Source organism: Dipodomys merriami, unplaced genomic scaffold (genome assembly GCF_024711535.1).
Source record: "Dipodomys merriami isolate MVZ:Mamm:240054 unplaced genomic scaffold, mDipMer1.0.p SCAF_215, whole genome shotgun sequence".
Classification (NCBI taxonomy): Eukaryota; Metazoa; Chordata; class Mammalia; order Rodentia; family Heteromyidae; genus Dipodomys; species Dipodomys merriami.
Genome location: NW_027203549.1, coordinates 1,019,380 through 1,030,000, shown reverse-complemented (window position 1 = coordinate 1,030,000; position 10,621 = coordinate 1,019,380).

Sequence of the window (10,621 nt, the reverse complement as noted above, 5' to 3'; positions counted from 1 at the left end):
CCTGACCCTGCTGTGACTCTAACAAATGTTTCAGGTTTCCCCCACATGCTGGCTGTGCCTGGAATGAATGAAGAGGTTTTGCAGCTCGCTTCCCTGTTGAGTGTGCACATTCTGTCGCCTAATCCTGCAGGCCTGATCTCTTTACGTAGCCTGGCTTTTGAAATTGTTTTCTATCCTTCAAATACAGTATTTCACTGGAGTTCTTCCTGCTAACGGGGCTAGGGTTTGGATCCTGAGAATTTCATTTGAACCCATGATGGGTCAATAATGTTTTTTTCATGCTTCTATAGCTCAAGAACACTAAGAATATTTAGAGTGCAAGTAACTTCTCATCACCAAAGGAAACACAAGAATCTCTTGAACATCTGACCTTTCAGAAGTGGAAGTCAAAGTGTCATAGATTTTCCAGCCCTAGTTGGCTTTACCCTGTGATCCTCAGACCTCAGCTTTCTGAGCTTGGGTGACAGGCGTGTCCTATTGGTGCTCTGCTAGGTTCAGAACTATAATGACATTGATAATACAAGTCAACTGCAAGGGGCTTGGTGAGCCTTTCAACAATGGACCTTTCAGAACCCTGTAGGACACAAGGTTATAATGCTAGAGCTGAGCATATGGATATGCTACATTTGAACCTTGAGCTCTGACTCCAATTCTGGTGTACACCAGCATTCATTTTACATAGAATGTTTTCCTAATTAGCAAATAAGAAAAGTACTTGGATTAACCCTCACTTTTTTCCATTTACGTGTCTCAAACTCAAGCCTGGGCATTGTCCCTGAGCCCTTCAGCTCAAGGTGAACATTCTACCACTTGACTCACATCGCCAGGTGGGGTGTTTTTCTGGTTCATTGGAGATAAGAGTCTAACAGGCTTTCCTTGCCTAGGCTGTCTTTGAACTGTGGTCTTCAAATCTTAGTTTCCTGAAAAGCGAGGGTTCCAATTGTGAGCCACAGGCATCTGGCCTATAGTTTTTGACAGTCCTGGGGCTTGATCTTAGGGCCTTGGAACTGTCTCTGAGCTTCTTTTTCTCAAGTCTAGTGTTCTACCATGTGAGCCACTGCACAGTTTCTGGCTTTTTCTGAGTATGTGTCACTGAGGATTCAAACCCTGGCATTCATGCATGCTGAGTGAGCTCTCTACCAATACACCACATTTCTAGCACCACCCTTGCAATTTTATCCTTAAAACTTCCCTATCCTCTAGAAAAGGGTTCTGAGTATAAATCATCTAAAAAATCCCTATAGGATGTGTCCAAAGATAAATAAGACAAAGCTCTTATTGGAGAGACTCTAAGCAGGTGAAGCCTTTGAAAACTGCTTCCATTAAATCATATATCATGTTTCAACACTTAAAAATGTATTAATGAAAAATTAGTCAATGTCCTAAATTATTGTGTACAATTTTACAATAGATATACAAAATATTATGTGTATAATAATACTAAATACAATGAACAATAAATAAATGAATCAAGTAAAAATAAAATAAATACAAAATCATTAATAAGAATCATAATATGGAGTGGTTCCAGGAAGATGGCGGAGGAGAAGCTGGAGGCTAAACAAGCTCTCCCATAGAAAGCAGTTTTAGAGTTCCAGTGAACAGTCCTAAGCCACAGAATCACACCAAGTGTGCAATCACAGGACAGAGAGTTAGGCCAGAAAGGGAAAATCCAGCTAAGGAGACAGATCTGAGCACTTTCCATCAGCTGCTACTGCCAGGGTGGCAACGGTAGTGGCAGTGGACGAACCAGCAATACCTGAATCACAGAGAGTGCAGGATGAAGGAGCCAGACACAGCGGATGAGCGGATTCTACTCAACACCATCAAGAACTGACAAGGAGAGGATATCTTCACCCTGCAGTTTGCAGACCAGAGACAACCCAGAAACCAAGACTCGGTGTGAGTAGAAGCCTGACGTCCTCACTCCTTCTCAGGAAGAAGAGGAGGGAAGGTCACCCCTCCCCCCCCAGCATGGGAGATCTCCATCTTGGATACTGACAAAGCTCGGCGGAGCTGTTAGCTCCAACTCAGGCCTTGGAAGAAAACTAGAGTAATTTAGCAGGTCACAAGAGCCTGACCTGACCTGCCAGCCTGAGCTTCACCCAGGGAAAAGTCACCCAGCTCGGGCACCAGCCCCAGGCGTGGCTTTCTTCACTGGGTAAACAGAGCCAGAGGCTGCCTCTCCATTTAGCAACCTTGACAATCAATTGAAATTCAGTAAACAGAAACCCTGAGAGTGGCTCCAGGCTGGGCTCTGTGAGTTTCTCACAAACTAGACCCCAGGAAAGCTACTGTTTGCTGAAAGTCCTCAACTCTACCCAGAACCTAGCTTCATCACAGCATCTCCAAACTTGAGGAAAAAGCCATCTCCCTATTTTGTGATACTCAAAGCAGATCTCCTTCCCATTGAACTAACCTAGGAGGAGGATCACAAAATCCTGGGTAAAGCAGAGCATTTTTGTGCCTGTTCAAACAAACTGACTTAAGAAAGTAACCAAGCCACAGGACCACAAGCAGACCAGAGACTCCAACAAGAGGCTGGTTATGGACACAACGAATATACAGTATTTTTCCCAACCCTCCCCCAAAAATCAAAAAACTTTCTTTTTTCTTCTTTTTTTTGTACCTTTTATACAAAAAATTATTTTCTAAAACTTTTTTTAATTTTTACCTTTTTTGAAAAAAAATTGTTTCTAGTAACTTTTTTTCCTCTTATAATTTTTATTTTAGGGTTACATTTGTGTGTATATTTTTCTTTCTTTTTTTTCTTTCTTTTTTTAAAAAAATTTTTTTCTTATTTTTTGTTTAGCTCTACTGAACTTCTGATCTTTTTTTGTTGCTTTCTTATCCTTTTCACCTTTTCTTCTCTTTTGTTCTTCTTTATGTGACTTAATTGTTGTTCTGCCCATCCTCATATAAACCCTTAGTTGACTATTAGACCGTATCTCCCATTGTGTACACACTTAATCCACAAATCTATTACTGAATTCAAAACCTCTGAGACTTAAATTCCTTAATAGCAGTACTACCTCTTTATACCTATATAATATTTTAAGTTTTTTTATTTGTAAGTTTTTCACATTTCCTTTATATCGCTCCCCTTCTCTCATTATATTCACGTTCTTTTCTGAATGGTTTGTTTTTGTCTACAAAATATTTTAATTTTGACTTTTCTATTTTTTCTGGTCTCTTTTTTTTCCCTTTCTTTTTCTTCTTTTTCTCTCTCTCTCTACTTTGATCCTATCCAACCTATTTCCTCCTTTGAGATTAGGAGTTATTTACGTTAACTCTCCCTGTGCCTTCTCACATCACTCTATTCGTATTTTTTTACCCACATCTCTCCCTAAACCTAACACTTTCTGGTTTTCCAAATTCTTCTTTGTGGTGTGTGGCACATTAATATATAGTTGTTTGATATTGAATAGATGTATCTGTGGAACTACGTTTTATCTGCAGACTATTGACTGTGCAAATACAGACTTTGGTTGATGCTTGCCTTAAGGTAGTGTTCTAGCACTAAAGTGGTGTAATCTTCATACCAAATGGGCAGAATAAGCTGGAAAAAAACACAAGAAAAATGGCAAATCCGGGTATCTCAACTCCCACTCTTGATAACCAGGGGACAGAACAGATAATGTATAATCCAGAGGAGAGTTCCCAAATAGCTCTACAAACACTGCTGGCAAACATGATAAATGAAAAGATTGAAATCATACAAAGGACTATGTATGAGCGTGATTGGGAGAGAGAGGAGACAAACAAAAGGACAATGTAGAAAAAGATTGAAAACCTACACGGGACACTGTATGAGCGTGATAGGTAGAGAGAAGACGAAATCCAAGGGTTTATACAGGAATACCATGAGTGTGAGGAAGCTACTCAAAAAGTGATAGAGGATTTACGTGAGCAGATTGAGAATAATCAAAGAGAAAGGCAGGAATGGTGTGAACAGGCTGAGAACACTCAAAGAGAACTAAAGGAATGGTATGAATGGAAGGAAGCTAAGCAAAGAGTAATACAGGAATTGAGAGAGCAGGATGAGAATACACAAAGATCACTAAAGGCATTCATGAATCCATTAACAAACAGTTGAAGGAAGTCAGGGAGACCACAAAGGGAATGCTGAATGGAAACCAATTGAAGGAATGGGAGTCCAAGGAAACCATAACAAATCAACTAAGTGATTTGAGAATAAACAATGAACACCAAATTAAGGAAGTAAAGAAGTTAATACAAGATCTAAAACAAAGCTACAACCAAGAATTTGAAGCCATCAAAGCTGACCAATTAGAAGCAAAAGACATAAAAAACAAAGTAGAAAGTCTTGACAGCAGGTTAGACCATGCAGAAGATTGAGTGTTGGGGATATTATAGATATTATAGAGAAAGAACATACAACCATCTAAGACAAGTCCAAGAAAAATGATAGATCTATCCAACACTAGGAAGACACCATCAAAAGGCCTAATCTAAGGATAATGGGTGTATAGGAGCACCTAGAAACAGAAGTTAATGGTCTAGGAAATTTGTTTAACAAGATCCTAGCAGAGAACTTCCCAAACATTCAAGAAGATAGGCCTATTCAGATACAAGAAGCTTTTAGAACTCCAAATACACCATACCAGAATAGGACATCCCAATATCACATTATAATCCACACAGGATCAATTCAGACCAAGGAAAAGATCCTTAAGGCTGTCAAGGAGAAAAGGTTAATCACCTATAAAGGGAAAACAATTAGAATTACCTCAGATTTCTCAGCAGAGACAATGAAAGCAAGAAGAGCCTGGAATGATGTATGCCATTCCCCAAAACCAAATAACTATGAACCAGGAATACTGTACCCAGCTAAAATCTCCCTCATAACTGAAGGCCAAATAAAAACCTTCCATAGCATAGAAAAATTGAATCCATCTCCACCAAACCAGCCCTAGAAAAGATTCTATAGATGTCCTAAACATAGAAAACCAACAAAACCACAATAAAGGTCAAGAAACTTCAACCAAAATGAGAATCCAAGAACCATAGGAACAATCCAGTCTACGCAGCCCAAAGAAGGTGGATAATATGTCAGGAACTCCCAAATACCTCTCAATTTTATCTCTCAATATTAATGGACTTAACTCTCCAATTAAGTGACATAGACTGTCTAATTGGATTAAAAAACAAGATCGTTCTGTCTGCTGCATTCAGGAGTCACATCGTGCCTGTAACACACACACATTTTCAACATTAAAGGCTGGAAAAAAATCTACCAAGCCAACGGCCCCCATAAACAGGCAGTAGTTGCAATCCTAATATCAGAGAAAATATACTTCAAATTAAAATTTGTGAAAAGAGATAAAGAAGGTCGCTACATAGTGATTACGGGAACTCTCCATCAGGAGGATATTACAATTCTAAATATCTATTCGCCAAACAATGGAGCACCCAAATTTATCAAAGAAACACTACTTTCCCTCAAATCCCACATAGATCCAAAGACATTAATTGTAGGGAATTTTTACACACCATTCTCCCCACTAGATAGATCAACTCGGAAAAAAACTCAACAGAGAAACCGCAGACCTAAACAGCTGCATAGATCAATTAGATTTAACAGACATCTACCGACCATTTCACCCAGCAGCATCTGAATACATGATTTTCTCAGCAGCACATGGAACGTTTTCTAAAATAGACCACGTTTTAGGCCACAAAGCAAAGTTTTCCACATTCAGAAACATTGAAGTTATACCTTGCATTCTCTCTGACCACAAGGGAATAAAATTAGAACTCAACAACAAAAGCCACCAAAGAAAGTCCGGTAACACATGGAGGATGAACAACACTCAGCTGAATCACGAGTGGATCATGAAGAGATTAGAAAGGAAATTCAAATGTTCATGCTATTCTACAAAAATGAGCAAAAAATTACCAGCTCCTAAGGGACAGTACTCAGAGGGAAGTTTATATGTCTGAGTTCCTACATCAACAAATTGGAGAGATCTGAAAGCAACAATTTAATGAGACATCTAAACCTCCTTGAAAAAAAGCAACAAGATAAGCCCTAATCCAGTAGATGGAAAGAAATATTTAAAATTAAGTCAGAATTAAATGAATTAGAATCCAAAAAAACTATAGAAAGAATCAACAAAAAAAGAGGTGGTTCTTTAAAAAATTAACAAAATTGACAGACCCTTAGCAAATCTTATCAGAAAAAGAAGAGAACACACCCAAATAAATAATCTCAGAGAGGAGAATGGAAACATCAGCACGAAACAACCAACATTCAGAACATTTTAAGGGAATATTTCTCAAATCTTTATGCTAATAAGTTTGAGAACTTGGCAGAAATGGACCTTTCCCAGCAAATATTGACAGGACAAAACTAAACCACGATGAGTTAAGCCATCTTAACTGGCCCATATCGAGTACTGAAATAGAAACAGCAATAAGAGACCTCCCAGCTAAGAAAAGTCAAGGATGAGAAGATTTTACAGCAGAATTCCACAAGGCCTTCAAACCAGAGCTCACACCAATACTCCTCCAATTCTTCAATGAAATTGAAAGAGAAACTTCACTACCGAACACATTCTATGAAGCCACAACCCTCAACCCAAAACCAGGCAGGGACTCATCAAAAAAAGAGAAGTATAGACCCATTTCTTTGATGAATATTAATGCAAAAGTTCTCAACAAAATTTTGGCAAATCGACTTCAACAATTCATCCAAAAAATCATACACCACGATCAAACAGGATTCATTTCAGGGATGCAAAGATGGTTCAATATATGAAAATCAATTAATATTATTCTTCACAGCAACAGGACCAGGATAAGAACCACATGGTTATCTCAATAGATGCAGAAAAAGCATTCGACAAGATCCAACACCCCTTTTTGATGAAGCTTTTGGAAAAATTAGGAATACATGGAACATTCCTCAATACAATAAAGGCTATATATTGACAAACCTACAGCCAGCATTATACTGAATTGTGAAAAACTAAAGCCATTTCCTCTTAACTCAGGAAAAAGACAAAGATGTCCACTCTCTCCACTTCTCTTCAATCTACAATTAGAATGCCTAGCTACAGCAATAAGACAAGATGCATACATAAAGGGGATCTAAATAGGGAAAGAAGAAATAAAACACTCCCTCTTTGCAGATGACATGATGTTGTATTTAAAGAATCCCATAGACTCCACTCCCAAATTATTTACCTCATTCAAAACTTTGGCAAAGTAGGAGGGGAAAAAATTAATCCCCCAAAATCAATGGCTTTTCTGTATGCCAACAATGAGAAAAGTGTGGCTGAAATTAGGAAAGCAACTCCATTTGTAATAGCCCCACAATAAATATAATACCTATGAATTAACTTAACCATAGGAGCAAAGGACCTCTATGATGAAAACTTTAAAAACTTGAAAAAGGAAATCAAACCAGAACTTAGAATATAGCAAAAGCTCCCATGCTCCTGGATTGGAAAGATTAAAATCGTGAAAATGGCAATACTTCCCAAGGCTATCTACATATTCAATGTGATACCTATCAAAATTCCAACCTCATTCTTCAAGGAAATAGAAGAGGCAGTCCCAAAATTCATATGGAATAATAAAAGACCCCGAATAGCAGAAACGCTCCTGAATGGAAATAACGCTACTGGAGGAATATCATTTCGAAATTTCAAACTCTACTATAAAGCCATAGTAATCAAAACAGCTTGGTACTTTCACAAGAACAGACCTCCGGAACAATGGAACAGAATTGAAATCCCAGAAATGAACCTACAGACCTATAGCCATCTAATCTTCGATAAGGGAGCTTAAAAATAGAATGGAAGAAAGACAGCCTCTTCAGTAAATGTTGCTGCGAATATTGGTTAACTACTTGTAGAAAACAAAAGCTAGGTCCTTATATATCACCCTGCACCTGAATCAATTCCAAATGGATCAAAGACCTCGAAGTCAAAGCAGACACTCGGAAAACATTACAGGATGGAATAGGAGAAACCCTAGGTCTCCTTGGTATGGGCCAAATTTTTCTTAATAGAGACCCGGAAACACAACAAATCTAAGAAATGTTGGACAAATGGGATTGCATGAAGTTACAGAGCTTCTGCATGGCAAATGACATATCTAGCAAGATCAATAGAAAGCCCATGGATTGGGAGAAGATCTTTACCAGCCATACAACGGACAAGGGTCTCATATCTCAAATATACTTGGAACTCAAAAAATTATATCCCCCAACAACAAATCCTCAAAGAAACAACTGCCCAATAAGTATGTGTGCTAAAGATTTAAAGAGAAACTTCTCTGAAGAAGAAAGAAGGATGGCCAATAGACACATGAAGAAATGCTCAACCTCTCTCGCCATAAAAGAAATGCAAATCAAAACAACATTGAGATACCAGCCTACCCCAGTTAGAATGGCAAAAATCAAGAACTTTAATAACAACAGATGCTGGAGGGGATGTGGACAGATGGGAACCTTACTTTATTGTTGGTGGGAGTGTAGACTTGTTCAACCACTTTGCAAATTAATATGGAGGTTCTCAAAAGACTCCACATAGAGCTCCCCTATGATCCAGCAATCCACTTTTGGGCATTTACTCTAATGTTTACAAACAAAACCACACTAAAGCTACCAGCACAACTATGTTTATTGTAGCATTATTTACCATACCTAACATCTTGAACCAACCCAGATTTTACTCAGTAGATGAATGGATCAAGAAAATGTGGTATATATACACAATGGAATTCTATGCCTCCATCAGAAAAAAATGACATTACCCCATTTGTTAGGAAATGGAAAAAAATTGAAAAAAATTATATTAAGTGAAGTAAGCCAAGCCCAAAGAAACATATTTCCCATGGTTTCCCTTATTAGCAATATGTAGTATATGTAGTCAAGCAGAGTCAAGCAGAAAATTTCTGATAAAGTGATGTTAGGAAAATGAACACTTAGGTATGTATTTAAATGTTTTTTATGCATTTGTTTCTAACGCATTTATAAGGTTATTTCTTAGTTGCTTTGTATGTCCCTCCCCCACAGTATAACCCCTGCTTTCACTGTATTTTATGTCGGTATAATTTGTGGAGGGGAATGGGGAAAACAAGTCGTTTAAATAAGGATACAGGTGGACCCATTGCAGCAATGAGAAGTACAAGTTGTCATGTCGAAAACGAAGTTTATATCTTTGGTGCGGGGTGAGGGGGGGAGGAGGATTGGTTGGGGGTTTGGGGGTGGCTGGGAAGGGATGTGAAGGGTAAACAAAGGAGGAGGCTAGAATGCTTAATAGGAAATGTACTCATTATCTTGCCCATGTGATTGTAACCCCTCTGTACAGTATGTTCACAATAAAAAAAAATCTCAAAAAAGTCATGATATGTAATACACATACACAATTAAATATATATCACATATTACACATATATAGAAATATTTTTCCTTTGTAGGGCTTTCATTCAGACCCTGGGAACTCTAGCATGAATTTGTTTTCCTCAAGTACAGTGAGCTTTTCCTTCACCCATGGTGCTAAAGAGTTACCTGGATGGTGAAATCAATTCCCAGCAATGATGGAAATAATGGCCCTAGTTCCAAGACAGTGACTTAATTTTTTTTAATGAAAGCAGTTATCTTTATTCAGTGCTATACTGAACATTAAATAAAAGCCGTGAGAATTTTGTACAGCTATTCAGGTATCTTTCCCTTACCCCCCAAAAGATCCTCTGAGCGCAATTTTTTTTTGCATTTTTGTTTTTGGGTCCAGTCGTGGGGCCTGGACTCTGGGCCTGGGCGTTGTCCCTCAGTTCTTCAGCTCAAGGCTAGCGCTGTACCACTTGAGCCACAGTGCCACTTCCGGCTTTTTTACTTTTTGCTTATGTGGTGCTGGGGAATTTAACCCAGGGTCTCATGCATGCAAGGAAGCGCTCTACCACTGAGCCACCTTCCCACCCCTATTTTTTCATTTTTTATTGTAAAAATGTTTTACAGAGGGGTTACACTTAAATGAGCAAGGTAATCAGTACATTTCCTATTGAGCATTGTTGCCTCCTCCTTTCTTTTCTCCCTACTATCCCTTCCCTCCGTCTACATAACTATTCCCCTGCCGAGCTCAATGACTTAATTTTTTTTTCTTTTTACTTTTGGCATTGCATGTGTTTTGAACTCAAGTGGTGACAACTCTGCACTTTCCCTCACATTGCTACAGATTTACCAAGACCCTGAGTTCAAATCCCAGGCTAGGGAATAAAACTAGCAGAAATTCTAATCCAGGGAGCTTTATTTTTTTTAATTTATTAATTAATTAAAAATTTAATTTATTATTTATTTTGCTAACATGGGGCTTGAACTCAGGCCGCAGTAACTCTGCCTCAACTTCAATCACCCTAGGATGGGGTGCAGCCTCCGGACCCATAGCTGATCCTGGGATCCTAGGCCCAGAAGACTTGCAGGAAGAAAAAAAAGTTGCATAGCACAAAAAGTGGTGAGCTGCAGAGGGCTGGGGTTTTACTTCTTTCTTTTGCATGGTGACCCATCCTGGGTCTGAATGACATGGCTGCAATGTGGACTTGACCTTCCATTGCTGAAGGCTGGTGGGCTATCAGGGAAGCCATAAGCCAACCT